This window comes from Neofelis nebulosa, chromosome 2, assembly GCF_028018385.1.
Source record: "Neofelis nebulosa isolate mNeoNeb1 chromosome 2, mNeoNeb1.pri, whole genome shotgun sequence".
Classification (NCBI taxonomy): domain Eukaryota; kingdom Metazoa; phylum Chordata; class Mammalia; order Carnivora; family Felidae; genus Neofelis; species Neofelis nebulosa.
Genome location: NC_080783.1, coordinates 146,665,793 through 146,683,533, shown reverse-complemented (window position 1 = coordinate 146,683,533; position 17,741 = coordinate 146,665,793). Strand labels below are relative to the sequence as shown.

Sequence of the window (17,741 nt, the reverse complement as noted above, 5' to 3'; positions counted from 1 at the left end):
GGATTTTCAACCCACGATTAGGTTACACGATACAAATCAACTTTCAGAAATGGAAGTTACCCAGGTTGCCATTACCTACTCCCATGAGAATATGCCCATCAAGGCATACAGGTGTCTCCTTTTGAAGGTTACTATAGCCAGTCCACTCAACTCCCTGGCAAGACAGTCAAGTAAACTCCTCTTTCACCTTCATAGGTAACATTATCCACTGGGTATGTTAGAGCTTATGAATGGCAGATGCCTTGTTCTCCCAAACACAGTACATATTCCATCCTATGGCCTTGGGAACCCAGGGTCCCTAGGCCTGTGGAGCTCAGGCGCATGATTAACTATCTGTATAGACTCCAGGATGGAGAGCCTGCTAAAAATTATTTTGAGGCAACAGTTTTAAACTGGCAACAGTCAGTCTTTATTTGGACTTGCTGTCTTTTTTAAAAATATTTATTTGGGGAGAGCTCAAGCAGAGGAGGGGCAGAAAGAGGGGAACAGAGGATCTGTAGTGAGCTCTGTGCTGACAGGCTGACAGCAGCAAACCTGATGTGGGGCTTGAACTCAAGAACCACTAGATCATGACCCGAGCCGAAGTCAAATGCTCAACCGACTGAGCCACCCAGGTGCCAATGGACTTGCTGTCTGATTGTGTCCCAGGCTTCTCCCATAATCCCAGGTAGTTCTTGTTGGAGGAAACCAGGATGAACCAGCCAAGCACCTCCATGCCAGTAACCTCACATTTTGCCTTCAGGGGGAATATTAACCAGTAGGTAGTTTAGGGCTTATGATTAGGCAGATGCCTTACTTACCCAAGATTGTGCTCCTAGTGATCAACCTCTCCCAACCCTTGCTATATTCCACATCACTGACAATACTGAAATGAGCTGCAAGTGTATGTACAGTACACACCCCTTTAGTAAACTGGGCAGCTGGGACTTACTAGAACTGGGAATCTAGGGCCTGGGCCCAAACATTTGTATTGCTTCCCAGGATGTAAGGAGCCCACATCTCAAAAGGTGCTACTCTTGAGGTGGCAGCTGCAAGTGGGCTACAGTCATTTTCCATTTAGACTTGCTGTTGATTGCAGACCAGACTTTCCCCACCAGAGCTCCAAGGTATAATTTATTGGAATAGACTGGAAAGCCAGCCACGTCTTCCCTGGCAAGTCAGCAGCATAGTATCCTCCAGTATTGCCTTCAGGTGGGGGAATATGCTCATTTGTTTAAGTGAGAGGTTGGAATTAGGCCGATGCCCGGAACCCCTAAGACCTGTTCCTGTGACCCAAACCTTTTTCTACACTTGCTTGATCCATGTCCCTGGCTACTCTGACCTTCTGGCCCATGTCCGAACAGTACACACTCTGTCAACCAGCCTTGGGCAGCTGAGAGACTCAGGCCTGTCCCTAATCACCTGCATAACCTCAAATGTGGAAGAAACTGGGTCACTAAAAATCTGAGGCGGGAGCCTTAAACTGGTGACAGTCAGTCTCTATTTGGATTTTCTGCCTGATGGAGTTCTGGGCTTTTCCACCAGTTAAGAGTCCCACGTGTCTCTTATGAGAGGATATCATGACAAGTCTGCCTGGCAAGGCAGCCCAGATTCCTCCAGGTCTGCCTTCAGAGAGAACATGCACGTTTGTGTAGTTTAATATTTGGAATGAGGCAGATGCCTAGTATCCCAAAGAGCCCATTTCTGTGACCTGGCCTATCCTGACACTCTTATCCAGACCCCTGACTACCCTGTTCTGCAAGGGCACATGCATGTGAACTATGCAGTCCATAGGCTGGCTTCGGACAGCGTGTCCCTTTCATGCTTGTGTGGCTCAAGCTGATCCCCAAACACTTGCATAGTCTCAGAGTAGAGAAAGTTGACCACAAGAAAATTTTTCTGAGGGAGGAGCTTTCAACTGGCAACAGCCAGTCCCCATGTGGCCTTCCCACCTGATGGAGACCCAGGCTTCTCCTGGAACCAGGACTCCCAGGTTTTTCCTAACAGAGGATACCCTATCCTGCCTGCCCGGCCCCTCCCTGGCAAGGCAGCTGTGAAAAATCTCCAGTTTGCCTTCAGAAATATTCCCTATTGGGTACCTAGTGCGTAGGATTAGACAGATGCCTTGCACCTCCAAAAGCCTGTTCTTGAGACCGGACACCTGCCTACACTTGCACTATTCTAAGGCTCAGGGCTATGCTACCCTGCAATGCCTGTGCATGCGCAGTAAGCCTCCCATCAGCCACCCTTAGGTAGCCAGGGTCCTCCGTACCTGTAGAACTTCCGCCAGGCCCCAGCCACCTCCGTAGCTTCCAGGGCAGAGAGAGTCCATATCCTGAAACCTTTCTGAGGCAGTAGCTTTAAACTGGCTACAGTGAGTTCTCATTTAGACTGGCTGCCTGATAACGATCCAAGGATTCTCCAGCAATCAAGGTTTGCAGGAGTCTGTCACGGGAGGAATCTCAGCCAGGCAGTGCTGCCCAAACCTGGGAAGGCAATGGAGATTGCCCCAGCTCTGGCTTCAAAGAAACTATACCCCATTGGGTAGGTAGAGTTTGTGATATGCACGTGCTTAGTTGGCCAATTGCCGGCTGCTGGTTCTTGGCTCCTTGCAGACTGCGCACGCGCATAAAGCACCCAATTAGCTGGCCTGGGGCGCCTAGGCTCTCCCGACCTGTAGAGCTCCACTCTCCGTGACTACTGGTATACCCTCCACGGTGGAAGCAGCCCATCTCCTAAAAATCCTGAGGTTTCAGGTGCTACTGGGCGACAGGTTCCATTTGAACCTGCTGCATAATGGAGTTCTGGCTTCTCCAAGATTCAAGTCTCCCAGGTATATCTTAATGGAAGGTCAGCGCACTAGCCAGTCCATCCAGAACCAGGTAAGGCAATCCAGATTCCTCCAGCTCTGCTTTCAGGGGGAATGTGCACATTTGTGTAATTTAGGGCTTGGAATTAGGCAGATGACTTGTACTTCCAAGAGTGTGCGCTGTGAGTCAGCCTCTGCCCGCACTAACCCTGCTCCCGGTGCCTGGCTACCTGCCCCGCTCAGACCACACATAGGTAGTAGACACTTCATCAGCTGGCTTGGGGCAGCCTAAGTCCTCCTTGTCTGTGGGGCTTGGGCCAGTCTCTAGCCCCCTCAGAGACTCCAGGGTGGAGGAAGTTCACTTGGTGAAAATCATTCTGAGGGGTGGCTTTAAACTGGCAACAGCCAATCCCCATTTGGATTTGTGCACTAGAGAGGTCACAGGCTTCTCCAGCAGCCAGGGCCCCCAGGTGTCACTTATTAGAGGGTCACCTGGCCAGCAGGCCCTGGCACCTCCCTGGCAAGGCCACTGACTCCAATTCTGCCTTCAGGGGCAATATTCCCCACTGGGTAGCCAGGGTTTGTGATCAGTGGGAGGCCTTGTTCCCACTGCCTTGCTCCCAGGGGTCCTTCATGCCTGTGACATTCCAGCATGGCCCCAACCACCAGCATGGATTCAGGGAGGGAGGCCACTCCCCAAAAGTTGTTCTGAAAGGGCTGCTGCAAATGGGTTACAGTTGTCCCCCTTTTGGACCTTTCTGATTAGCTTGTTTTACTGGATAAAACCCCTTGTCAGCTCCCCCTGCCTTATACTGGGATTGAGCTCTGATTCCTTCTGCTTTGCCTTCATGGAGAATATGGGCTTTTCTGTAGGTCATGTCTTGGAATTAGGTTGATACTTTATAGCCCTAAGAGCTTGCTCCTGTGATTAGGCTTTGTTGACACTCATCCTGTTCCTGGTCCCTGGCTCCCCTTAGAGTTCAATGCATGTGCAGTCCGCACCCATTCAGCTGGCCGTGGTGGCCTAATGTGTGTGTATGTGTTTTTTTTCTCCCCCTCTCTTATAAGAATTGAACATCCCTGGTTCCTTTCATATGCTGCCTTAGCTGTTTAACATGCCACATCATGGTCAAAATTTTCTTATCTTCACATGTATCTTCAACTCAGCAGAAGAATATAGGGAAAAAGAGGCAATGTTTCCTCCCTTTAATACATTTCTTAAATGATTATGTATAATAACATCTCCTTACAATTATTTACTAGAATTACATCTCATGGCAAGATTATCTGCAAAGAAGCCTGGGGAGTTTAATCTCTCTAGTTGTAATTTCTTATTCTACTTAAATTAGAAATTCTAATTTCTCATTGTCATTGCAACCTATGTGTCATGTGCCCAGGTAAAAATTGGGTGTTGTTTTTTATTTTTTTATTTTATTAATTTTATTTTTTTATTATTATCTTAAAAATATAATTTACTGTCAAATTGGTTTCCATACAACACACATTGCTTATCCCAACAAGTGCCCTCCTCCCTGCCCATCACCTACTTTCCCCTCACCATTACCCCCCATCTACCCTTAGCTTGTTCTCAGTCCTTAAGAGTCTCTTATGGTTTGCCTCCCTCCCTCTCTGTAACTTTTTTTTTCCCCTTCCCCTCCTCCATGGTCTTCTGTTAAGTTTCTCAAGATCCACATAAGATCTGCACTGCAAAGGAAACAACAAAACTAAAAGGCAACCGGTGGTATGGGAAAAGATATTTGCAAATGACATATTGGACAAAGGGCTAGTATCCAAAATCTATAAAGAACTCACCAAACTCCACACCTGAAAAATTAATTTTATTTTTTAAATTTACTTATTTACTTTTAAATTTACATCCAAGTTAGTTAGCTTATAGTACTATAATTCCTGATTATAATATACTATTTCAGGAATAGATTCCAGTGATTCATCCCTGTATATAACAACCAGTGCTCATCCCAACAATTGTCCTCCCTAATGCCCCTTACCCATTTAGCCCACCCCCCCACAACCCCTCCAGTAACCCTCAGTTTGTTCTCTGTATTTAAGAGCCTCTTATGTTTTGTCCCCCTCCTTGTTTTTATATTATTTTTGCTTCCCTTCCCTTATGTTCATCTGTTTTGTATCTTAAATTCCTTATATAAGTGAAGTCATATGGTATTTGTCTTTCTCTGGCTAAGTTCCATAATACCCTCAGTTCCATCATGTAGTTGCAAATGGCAAGATTTCATTCTTTTTGATTGCCAATACTCCATTATGTGTGTATGTGTGTGTACACACACACACACATATGTATATATGTGTGTATATATATATATATATATATATATATATATATATATATATATACATACCACATCTTTTTTTATCCATTCATCCATCAATGGACATTTGGGATCTTTCCGTACTTTGGCTATTGTCAATAGCACTGCTATAAACATTGGGGTGTATGTGCCCCTTAGAAACAGCACACCTGTATCCCTTGGGTACATACCTAGTGGTGTAATTGCTGCATCATAGGGTAGTTCTATGTTTAATTTTTTGAGGAATCACCCTCCATACTGTTTTCCAGAATGGCTGCACCACTTTACATTCTCACCAGCAGTGCAAAAGAGATCCTCTTTCTCTATATCCTCGCTAACATCTGTTATTGCCCAAGTTGTTAATTTTAGCCATTCTGACTGGTGTGAGGTGGTATCTCATTGTAGTTTTGATTTTATTCCCCTGATGATGAGTGATGTTGAGCATTTTTTCATGTGTCTGTTAGCCCTCTGGATGTCTTCTTTGGAAGAGTGTCTATTCATGTCTTCCGCTCATTTCTTCACTGGATTATTTGTTATTTAGGTGTTGAGTTTGATAAATTCTTTATAGATTTTGGATACTAACCCTTTATCTGATATGTCATTTGCAAATATCTTCTCCCATTCTGTCAGTTGCCTTTTAGTTTTGCCGATTGTTTCCTTCCCTGTGTAGAAGCTTTTTATCTTGATGAGGTCCCAATAGTTCATATTTGCTTTTGTCTCCCTTGACTTGAGAGACGTGTTGAGTAAGAAGTTGCTGTGGCTGAGGTCAAAGAGGTTTTTGCCTGCTTTCTCTTCTAGGATTTTGATGGCTTCCTGTCTTATGTTTAGGTCTTTCATCCATTTTGAGTTTATTTTTGTGTTGTGGTGTCAGAAAGTGGTCCACGTTCATTTTTCTGCATGTTGCTGTCCAGTTTTCCCAGCACCATTTGCTGGAGAGACTGTATTCCACTGGATGTTCTTTCCTGCTTTGTCAAAGATTAGTTGGCCATATGTTTTTTCTGGGTTCTCTATTCTGTTACATTGATCTATGAGTCTGTTTTTGTGCCAGTACCATACTGTCTTGATGATTACAACTTTGTAATACAGCTTGAAGTCCAGAGTTGTGATGCATCCAGCTTTGGTTTTCTTTTTCAGGATTGCTTTGTCTATCCGGGTCTATTGTGGTTCCATACAAATTTTAGGATTGTTTGTTCTAGCTCTGTGAAGAATTCTGGTGTTATTTTGATAAGGATTGCATTGAATATGTAGATTGCTTTGGGTAGTATCAACATTTTAACGATATTTGTTCTTCTAATCCATGAGCATGGCATGTTTTTCCATTTTTTGTGTGTCTTCTTCAGTTTCTTTCATAGGCTTTCTATAGTTTTCAGTGTATAGATTTTTCACCTCTTTGGTTAGGTTTATTCCTAGGTATTTTATGTTTTTTTTTGTGTGTGTGCAATTGTAAATGGGATCGATTCCTTGATTTCTCTTTCTGTTGCTTCATTATTGATGTATATGAATGCAACCGATTTCTGTGCATTGATTTTATATCCTGAGACTTTGCTCTTTGCTGAATTCATGGATTTGTTCTAGCAGTTTTATGGTGTAATCTTCTGGGTTTTCCATATAGAGTATTATGTCATCTGTGAAGAGTGAAAGTTTGACTTCCTTCTTGCCAATTTGGCTGCCTTTTATTTCTTTGTGTTGTCTGATTGCTGAGGCTAGGACTTCCACTTATGTTGAATAATAGTGGTGAGAATGGACATCCCTGTCGTGTTCCTGACCTTAGGGGGGAAGTTCTCAGTTTTTCCCCATTGAGGATGATATTAGCAGTGGGTGTTTCATATATGGCTTTTATGATCCTGAGGCATGATCCTTCTATCCCTACATTCTAGAGGGTTTTTTATCAAGAAAGGATGCTGTATTTTGTCAAATATTTTCTCTGCATCTATTGAGAGGATCATGTGGTTCATATTCTTTCTTTTATTGATGTGATGTATCACACTGATTGTTTTGCAAATATTGAACCAGCCTTGCATCCCAGGCATAAATCCCACTTGGTCGTGGTGAATAATTTTTTTAATGTATTTTCGAATCCAGTGGGCTAGTTAGTATCTTGTTGAGGATTTTTGCATCCATGTTCATCAGAGAAATTGGTCTGTAGTTCTCCTTTTTAGTGGGGTCTTTGTCTGGTTTTGGAATCAAGGTAATCCTGGCTTCATAGAATGAGTTTGGAAGTTTTCTTTGCGTATCTATTTTTTGGAACAGCTTCAAAAGAAGCCATCAATGATACTGTAACAGCAATGTAGCAGGACAGATGGTAGCTGCACTTGTGATGAACATAGCAGAACGTATAAACTTGCCAAATCAGTAAGTTGTACACCCAAAACTAACATTGTGTGACAACTATACTCAAAAAAGAAGGATAATCTAATATCACTGAAGGAAAACTGAGCAAAAAAAAAAGTTTCTAGAAGGAGCAAGTTAGTAAAGATGAAGAGAGTTAAAATTGAAAAGTAACAGAATATAGAATGATTTAAAGGATTAAGATGATTAGAAGGTATCTAAATGATTCCTAGGTTTTTAGCTTGAATAACTTTGTTAGCAAAAAGTAACAAAAATAAAATTCAGTCGATGTTGAATTTTTTCTAGACATGTTTAATTTCTTGTATATTCATAGAACATTCAAATGGAATTACATAACCCTGAATACAAGTATCTCCTGATAGAAAAGCATTTATTCACAGTTTATCATACTTATCGGTATCTCCTGATAGTTAGTTCAAGGGGGCAGAGGCTATATGTATTGTTCTGTGATGTGAAGCCAATTCTCAGTTCATACAGGATACTAAATAAACATTGCTATCATGAACTAATGTGTGGCTTAGGAGAAAGTTCTCCCAGGGAAGTTAGATACACATGCATTCTATATCTGTAAGACTCTAGTGTATGCATGGAAACAGTAGGAATATCCTTATAACACTTTGCCCAGAGGATGCATAAAGTTGGAATGAGAAAAGCAAAGGAATGGTGATGGAGCCCTGAGAACACTAATATTTTGGGTGTTACTACAGACAGAATAAGACATGAGGGAAACTGAGAAGGAGTGGTCAGAAATGGTCTTATGAGTTCCAGGAGAACATGCCTCAGAAGCCTTGTTGGAGCGGGTGTCCGGAAGGAGGCAGTGATCAATAACATTAAATATTATTGGAGGGCTGAGATATCCAAGCAAAGAAGCGTTTAACGCCAAATTATGCAAGTAGAATGAGATAATTCTATTAGATCTGTAGCCAATCAACAGTTCCAAAAGAAACTTTTCATAAGACTAATCTAGAGTGATGATTAAAAATGTTCCATCCATGAGGCATCTGCGTGGCTGAGTTGGTTAGGCTTTCTGACTTCGGCTCAGGTCGTGATCTCACGGTTCTTGGTTCGAACCCCCTGTCTGGCTCTGTGCTGACAGCTCGGAGCCTGGAGTCTGCTTTGGGTTTTGGGTATCCCTCTCTCTCTGCCCTCCCCCACTCGTGATCTCGGTCTCTTAAAAATGAATAAATGTTTAAAAAAATTTTTTTTAAAGTGTTCCATCCGTATTTGCAACCACTTAATTCTGATGTAGTTTGTGCATGGACCATGTATTTAAAAAGTACATGATACATAAACATGAATAAACTTTATCTTTTTAACAGTTGATCAGTGTAAACGAGACTGAATTGTTCCATATAACACAGCTTTGTAGCCTCTATGGAATTCAATATAGTTAATACAAAATAAACCAGAAACCATCTTTTGGGATTGAAGTTGTTGGGGAGCTGAGGACCGTCGTGGCGGCCTGAGGAGGGAGGGGCTGCCCGGAGGGAGCGACCTCACCCGGCATCCCTGCGAGGAGGGGTCGGGGGTCTATTCGCCAGCCAGCCGGAGGAAGGCTACGGCCCCCCCTTCCGCAGACACGGCGGCCCGCACGGGTCCTTTTCCCGCGCCGGGCTCCCCCGGACGCCCGAGGGGGAGCGGCGCCTCCCGCGACGGCGGCGCGCGCGCGCCGTCGCCCCCCCCAGGCGCCCGCGTGGACGCGCACTCGCCGAGTGGCGGGAGCAAAGCGCCCCGCGCCGGCCTCCCGCTGCCTTCCCGCGGGCGGCGCGGAGCCTGCGCCTGGGCCTGTGTTGTTAGTCTGGTAGCCGAAGCGCGCGCGGAAAGCCGGGTTTAGGAGCGAACTTACGTGGCGCTGGCGCTGCGGTCAGGGGACAAGTTCTCAGCAGCTCTCGCTCGCCCCTCGCGCGCTCCGCCAGCGTCTGGCTCCTCCGGAAACCGCTGGTTTCCCGGGATGCCTTGGGGCTGGTTTCCTTGAATGGGCTTGGGGTGGGGGTGGGGGTTGTAATATTTACTTATTTCTTATTTTTTCTCTCTTCTCACGCTTACCTTAAAAAGTACGCTTGTAGTTAACGTGAGTATTGTTTTCATAATAAAATACATATATGCACATGCGTATATAAAACACCTAGTATTAACAGTCCAGAGGTAATCACTATGATTTTGTTGCATATTTTTCTTGAATTTTACTCTACGTGTTCATATGAGTTTTGGTATCGTGAAGCTTATATAATTTCAGGTTCTGCTTTAAAGAAAATAACGAATAAAAACTCTAAATATTTAAAACGAGCAAAGGAATCATAAGCAACTTTTTTTTTTTTTTAAGCTGACAAATGCTACAAACATTTTATCTTCGTTTCCAGTTTTTAGTTCTGTTAGGGTGCTTCCTTCCTGTCATATTTGAATTTCAGTTTGAGCAATAATTCTGGCATATAAAGTTGAGGCATACAGGTGAACTATTTGAATGCATCTTAAAATTGTATTCCCTTATACTGAGCAACAGAACAGGAACTGAAATTAGTCTTTCACGACATTATGTTGTCTTCTGGATGGATATAGGTAGGAGCTGTTTTAATAGACCCATGTGGTCTCTGGTTCGTCTGCTGCTTTTTTATGTCCAGAATGTTCTGAGTGAATTGAGAAGATACTAAGGATTTACCCAATTTCACCAATATATTTTTGTGAAATTGACAATAATGAGGTAGAAACTAAGTACCAACATTTAGATATTAGAGACTCACTTTCATAGCTTTTTAAAGTTCCTAATGTGACAAACTTGTATCATAACAGTGTAACCCACCATATAAAAAGAATTTCAATATGAAATTTCATATTGTTTTAAAATCTCTTTTTCTTTGATGTATTATGTAATGCTATTAATCACATTCTTATTAGAAAGTTGACCTCAACGAGCCTGTATACCGTACTTCCTCATATTAAATATTAAAGTGTACTCTTCTTAGGTAGTATCATGGTGAAATTAAATTCTTATTTTTTTCAGTTGTCTTTATTTATGATTATTCAAATTGGGCAATGAGGTTTTTTTTTTTTTCCTTCTGCAACGCTCCAGGGCACATTTTACTAGTGTGTGTAACCCAATATGGAACTCATTGTTAGTGGATATTTAAAAACGACCAAAGCAGAGTTCTTACTCTTGGTAAAACCATACCTTGAAGGGGCAGATACTGTAAATTAAATAAGAAGTGATCAGTGCTAATATGTTACAAATGAAACATTTGAGTCTTTTTCAGAGCAACAATTAATTGTACTTGGAAAAATTGTATGTAGATGGCTTCACAAGAAGGTACCATTTCTGCTGGATCTTGGAGGACGACTCTTATTTCATCAAAAAGAGATTGGAAAGCAAAGGAAGGGAATGAGCAAATATGTAAAGGTAGTGAGTAAATGCTAGGAATCAGCCGGAGTCTATTGTAGCCAACGAGCTCTTTGAGGTTGAGGTTGAAAGATCAATTGCTGGGGTGCCTGGGTGGCTCAGTCAGTTAAATGTTCAACTTTGGCTCAGGTCATGATCTCACGGTTCATGAGTTCCAGCCCCATGTTGGGTTCTGTGCTGACAGAGCCTGGAGCTTGTTTCCGATTCCGTGTCTCCCTCTCTCTCTACTCCTCCCCCGCTTTGCGTGCTCTGTCAAAAATAAATAAACATTAAAAAAATTAAAAAATATATCAATTCCCACCTGGATCATACACTTTATTCCAGGGCAGGTAGTCTTTGAAGATTGTTAGACACGTTCAGAGCTGTGCTTGAGTTCCATCACCCTGATGGGAGGAGAAGAGGGAGGGGGAATAGAGAGGGGACACCGGAGAGAGAGCTTATTCAGGAGGCTTTGGTACAGCTTAGAAAGCATTTTCTGGTCCTTCTACTCAGCAATACCAAGACAAACCTTCCTCTATGACCTAGGATTCCACTTCTGAGTTTATTATGCAAGGGAGTTTTATACTTGTGTTCAACAAATCTTTACTATTTCATAAAAAATAAACCTGAAAATCCAAATACTTATTGATAGTAGAACGAATAAATTATCTTTGTACAGCTCAACGTTTGCAGCTTACAATTCACACGATGAACTAGGAGACTTTTACAAATAGCTTATTGAACAAATGAAGCAAGATACAATACATACAATGTAATTCTAGTTATGTGAAGCCTGAAAGCAGGCCAAAGTAAATAATGTTATTTAGGGCTCAGATGTACATGATCAGATCCTAGAAAGGGATTGTGAAATGTGTGATGTTAGCTGGCCCTTAGCAGGGTTGTCAGAAGTTGAAATGTGTGCCTTTAGAATTTTAGAAATGTTCAATTTCTATACCTAGTGGTAATTTAGGTATTTGTTTTAAAATTATATTTATATTGTATATTTTACATTTATGTTCTATGCACTCTTACGTATGTGTCATATTTCAAAATCTTCAAAAACGGGGATGCCATTTGTCAAAATATTGCTTTGAAAAGGAGCAAAAGATTGTGTTGTGATTGAAATACGGGTCAAGAGAGGATTTCTTTTTTCCTGCCCCTTTTCCTTTTTATCTTCCTCACTATTTTTACCCTAAGTTAAAAATATTCAGTGTTGAGGAGAAGACTTCTGTTTCCAGAAAGATAAAGGAGAAATGCTTTCCCTATTCCCCCCACTAATTACCACTAACTGTCCTGGATATTGTTGGCATAACAAACCTTAGAAGATTCTGGAAGGGGAGGAGAAGGCAAATTAGCTGTGTACCAGTTTTAGTGCTGGAAAAGCTGACAACCCATAAATATCAGTAGGCTCCCAAACAAAAAACCTCAGCAAAGCATATTTTCTTTAGCCAGAGGCCTACAAAAGAGGCAACTTGGCAAGACAAAGAGAATTCTAGACAAAGCACTTTGTTCCAGCCCAACAGCACAGTAAAATCTGTGGACCAACCTCCAGACTCCCATACAGCAAGGAAAGGCCTAGACTTCTGCCTCACCTAGGAGTAAAGAGGTACCGTTATCCACTGCCTAAATGGTGTCAGAAAATCCACTAGGAATGTAGACTCTCATTCTTTTTTTTTTTTGTTTTTTAAGTTTCTATTTATACTGAAAGAGAGAGAGAGAGAGTAGAAGGGGGAGGGAGTCAGAGAGAGAATCCCAAGCTCAAACTTACAAACAGTGAGATCATGACCTGTGGGATGCCTAACCAACCCCGCCACCCAGGCTCCCCTAGGCTCTCATTCTTTTTGTGTGATCATGAGGCACCCTTCCCCCTTCTCACTGGGTGGTGTCAGAGAAGGTATAGTGGACAGGCAAGACTTTCAGGGGTAAGGAGGCCACCAAACTGTGAGTAACAGCAGAGGCCATATTGAAAGCAGTAATGAGAACTCCTGCTGTCCTCAGCCAAGGTTTCATCAGCAGCAGCCTTAAGGGAAATGAATGGCAGACCACTAAGATGAAAATTTAGGAAGATTTCCTGTTTGTAGGATGAATGGTTAGAGAACAAAAATAGTTTCCTTCCAAACATGGTATCACCTATTTGTAAATATGAAAAAGAAAAAGATCTTTTATGTCACCCTCTGAGAGACACTTGGGTTCCTTGTTCCATGGCACAGGTTCAGCTGACTGTACCTTTTTTCCTCTTTTACACCTAACTCCTTCTATTCATTTCATGCCACATCGTCGATGGTGACCACAGGTACTACCTGCAGGGACTGCCCAGACTCGGTCTTTCCTTCGCTTGCCTTGGCCTCTTTCCCCAAGAACAGATTTAGTGATTTGTAAGTGAGGCCAGTTGGAAAGAATATCTTCACCTTTGGTCTCAAGATCCAAACTGTGAAATTAAAACAGTAACTGTTTGGACTTGACATTGGTTTCCAGGTGGTGAATATTACATGTGGGTAGATTCTTGTAAAATTGCATGTATCTGTTATACATTTTTAAAACTTTTCAAGGATAGTTCATTTAAGGTTAAGGAAGTTTCAAATTTATGAATTTGGTATCATGTCAGTCAAAATCCACTGTTAAAAGCAATTGACTTGCATTTTGCCTATTTGTCATTATAGCTCCAAGGATCTCAAAACCAGCATTTGTGTTGATAAAACAGAATTAATAGATACAGCATAATCTAAGAAAAAGGCTCATACTAGGAAGTGTACAAGGCTCTGAATTCCCTGATCTAGATCCCCTGAGTGCTCTTTGAAGGGTTCAAGGTCTAAGGACATCCTGGAGTCTGGTAGTTAGAGAGGCTTCCCAATATTACTTGAGGTGTGCCAGCCAGAACCTAAACTTAGATCACTAATTGGACCAGCTACTTAGGAAAAAATCCTTCTCCAATATGGGAATCCTTCCCACTGTGGGAGTAATGAGCAAACATGAAGGAGAGTATCAACCCCTTGCAACTGAGGAGAGCTGTTATTGTTACAGTGATGCCACTTTTTGCTGAGGTGGTGTGCCCAGCATGTTTCAGAGAGGTTTGGCAGAATCAGCGTCCGTTCCTTCTTTCCCTCCTCTTTTTCTCCTTCTCTGAAGCCAAACAGCTCCTCCTCTTCATAGGGTGTCATGCACAGCCTGTTGAATCAGAAATGTGTATTTATTACAAAATGTATTCTTCACATTATTTGGCTATTTTGCAGGAGTGTATCATTTGTAAACCGATATATCTACTATGAATAGGCTAATTAAACACACAAATGGGTATGGTAGTAAAAATGCTACTCCTGAAAATCTGTTTCTGTTTTAGAAATCATTATAATTTTGAGGATGATTTGAAGTCATTTTTTTTATTTGAAGTCATTTAAAAAATTTTTTTTAATGTTTGTTTATTTTTGAGAGACAGAGAGACAGAAAGAGCATGAGCAGGGGAGGGGCAGAGAGAGGGAGACATAGAATCTGAAGCAGGCTCCAGGTTCTGAGCTGTCAGCACAGAGCCCAACACAGGGCTTGAATCCACAAACCACAGATCATGACTTGAGTGGAAGTTGGAAACTTAATTGACTGAACCACCCAGGCACCCCTAAAGCCATAAACCCTAAAGTTGAGCGTAAGTAGCCAATTGCCTGCCTATTTCCCTCCTAATTATATAGTCAACAGGCACATATACACATTCCCTCCAAAGCAGAATAATCATAGAAGTGTTTATTTATAATATAGCTACTTTAGTATCTTTTTAAATATTTATTTTTGAAAGAGAAAGACATTAGCAGGGAAGAGGCAGAAGGAGAGGCAGGGGGCAGCGGTGGGGGGGAAGACACAGAATACCGAAGCAGGCACCAGGCTCCAAGCTGATGCTCAAACCCACAAATTGTGAGATTATGACCTGAGCTGAAGTCGGATGCTTACCCGACTGAGCCACCCAGGCACCCCTAGCTAGTGTAATATCTTAAGTGCTCATCCATACTGGGACAGTGTGATAGGTTTAAAAAAATGACCTATCAAAGGCATATCCATGTCCTAATTCCCATAACCTATGAATGTTACTTTTCTTAGAAAAAAAAAGGTCTTTGTTTTCTTGATCTGGGTAATAATTATAGGGATATGTACATTTTGTGATATTTCACCGACTGTATACTTTTCACCTGAGCATTCTATAGTCCCTATGTTATAGTTTAATTGAAAAGTTAAAAAAATTTCTCTTAGAAGTCCTTATATTAATACAAAGTCTGCTTGAGACCTTTAGTTACCAATATTTGTCTTAATCACAAAGAAAAAAAAAAAAGAAAGACAAAAAGAAACATGCTCCAAACTTCTACCTCTTCTATGTCAAAGTTATCTAATAAAGTCAGGACACTGGAGGATTACTGGATAATATAAAGTCTGATATAAATTAGGATTCTTACCCAAGCCATAAGAAAATAGTTTCAGATCTTAAAATGGTCATTGCATCAAAAGAGTTTGGAGTTATATTCCACAATAATTTGAGTGATATTAGTCAAGGACTCATTGATTCTGTCTGTCTTTCCTGTTGTCTCCCTAAGTTTCTGTCTGGTAATTTTTTTGCAATTGGTAATTTCCAAAGTTCCTTGTCTCTCCATAAATGTGTGGTTCCAATTTCAAGACAAAGTTTAAAACTTTATTTTCTATTAATATAGTTGAGACTGAAAGTGACAATAGGGCAGGGCTACTTTGAAATTGGTCTAATGCTGAGAAATGAGCTGCTTTTTCCTATTCATTACAATCTACTGTTTATTCCAGAGAACTAAAAAGAATTCCAGGGACAATTGAATGTTTTGTGAATTTTGTGTGTAGAAGAGCTGAATTTCTTGTGCACCCTTCAAACTGCTTTCTGATAAACATATTGTCTGTAGACAAATTTGGAAATGTTGATGAAGAATAATTCATCAACAGGTGGGGGCACCTGGTTGGCTCAGTTGGTTAAGTGTCTGACTCTTGATTTTGGCTCAGGTCATGATCTCACAGTTCGCAAGATGGAGCCCTGAGTTGGACTCTGCATGACAGTACGGAACCTGCTTGGGATTCTGTTTGTCTCTCTCTCTGCCCCTCCATAGCTCATGCTCTCTCTTTCTTAAACATTTTTTTTTTAAAGAATAATTCATGGGGGTGCCTGGGTGGCTCAGTCAGTTAAGCATCCGACTTCAACTCAGGTCATGATCTCATGGTTCGTGAGTTGGAGGCCCACATCGGGCTCTGTGCTGACAGCTCAGAGCCTGGAGCCTGCTTCAGATTCTGTGTCTCCCTCTCCTCTGCCCCTGCCCTGCTCATACTCTGTCTCTGTCTCTCAAGAAGTGAATAAACATTATAAAAATAAATAAATGCATAAATAAATACATAAATAATAAAAAGAATAATTCATGGTGTGTATAAGATCATTCTGTCCCTGAAAAAAAAAAGCCCTATAAATCAATAATATATAAATATATATTCCTAGAAGAATATATAGTCCAAAATTAACAGTATTTCTAGTTCAGCAATATGTTTTATAACGAAGTATATCCCATGCATTTTTTGCTAGTTTCAAAGGATTAGAGGGTATATTTTGTTTTTATACTTTTCTGTATATTATGAATTTTTCAGTGATTGAATTATTTTTATAATCATAGAAATATATATGTATATATACTTTTTCCACTTTTGTTAAAGTAAAGCATTTCTGGAAAGCTATTTCTGTTTCAAAAATCATTATAGTTTTGAAGATTATCTAATGTATCACCTAATGTATTTCAGCTTGAACCATTGCTACTCAGCATATAGATACATATATGTATGTATATATTGCATGCTTGAAACAGTATGTGTATGTAGCTACACAGTATGTATGTATATGTATATGTGTGTGTATATATATATATGTATATATACATATGAATATACATATGTGTGTATATATAGACTTGACACAGTGTTTATGTATAAGTACACAGTGTATATATACCTGCTAATGAGAGGCATTGTGAAACTCTTGAAAACTATATGTATACTTACCCCTCTAATACCATGAAAACCTTTGGTCTGGATTTCTCATTGTGAAGACTTAACCAGTTCAATGATAGTTTAGTCAATGTATAAATGCTTGGATGTAATGAATGTGGGCATAGAGACTTTACCATACCACACAACTGTAAGCAGCCTAAAATTAGAGTTTTTACAAAAGGAACAGAAACCACTTTTCGACACGTAGCAAGTGAGTGAAAATGGGGTAAATTTCAAGGACTATAGGTAAGTGGTTAAGTCGAAAGCAAAGTAGTCGTTGTAATGCCAGCCTAATAGCAGTTCTTCTCTCATGTGACCTCTACTTTAGTCGAGTGTAAATAAGTTGAGGCCTATGTCTTTACATAGAATCTCAATTAAAATTCCACGTAAATAAAACAGGACTCAGAACGTCGAGCTGGCATTCTATCTTAGGCAAAATTCTTCAGGTGATGAGAAGGTTATCTGCAGGTTCTCTCTCTGCCTGCACAATCTGAGGCATGCATGTGGCATGCTGAGCACTTGGGAAGCAACTATAGCCAGTGCGCCAATGTGACATACGTAAGGGCAACCTGCCGCAGCCGCTGCTGCCTTTTTTTTTTTTTTTTTAATGTTAATCTATTTTTGAGAGAGAGAGAGAGACAGAGAGAAAGTGTGTGTGAATGAGGGGAGGGGTAGAGAGAGAGAGGGAGACACAGAATCTGAAGCAGGCTCCAGGTTCTGAGCTGTCAGCACAGAGACTGACGCAGGGCTCAAACTCACGAACTGTGAGATTGTGACCTGAGCCAATGTGAGACACTTAACCGACTGAGCCACCCAAGCGCTCCTTGCTGCTGCTGCTGCTGCTGCATCTTTTCCTTCTTCTCAGTTCAAGCCTTGCTGCTGCTAG

The 17,741-nt window shown here is 41.3% G+C and overlaps 1 protein-coding gene across 2 annotated transcripts in view; it reads right to left on the bottom strand.

Annotated features, from left to right (window-relative positions):
* Positions 1 to 17,741, bottom strand: part of LOC131504417 (guanylate-binding protein 1-like) — a 175,535-nt gene that overhangs the window by 143,138 nt on the left and 14,656 nt on the right. The gene's annotated exons all lie outside the window — the stretch shown is intronic.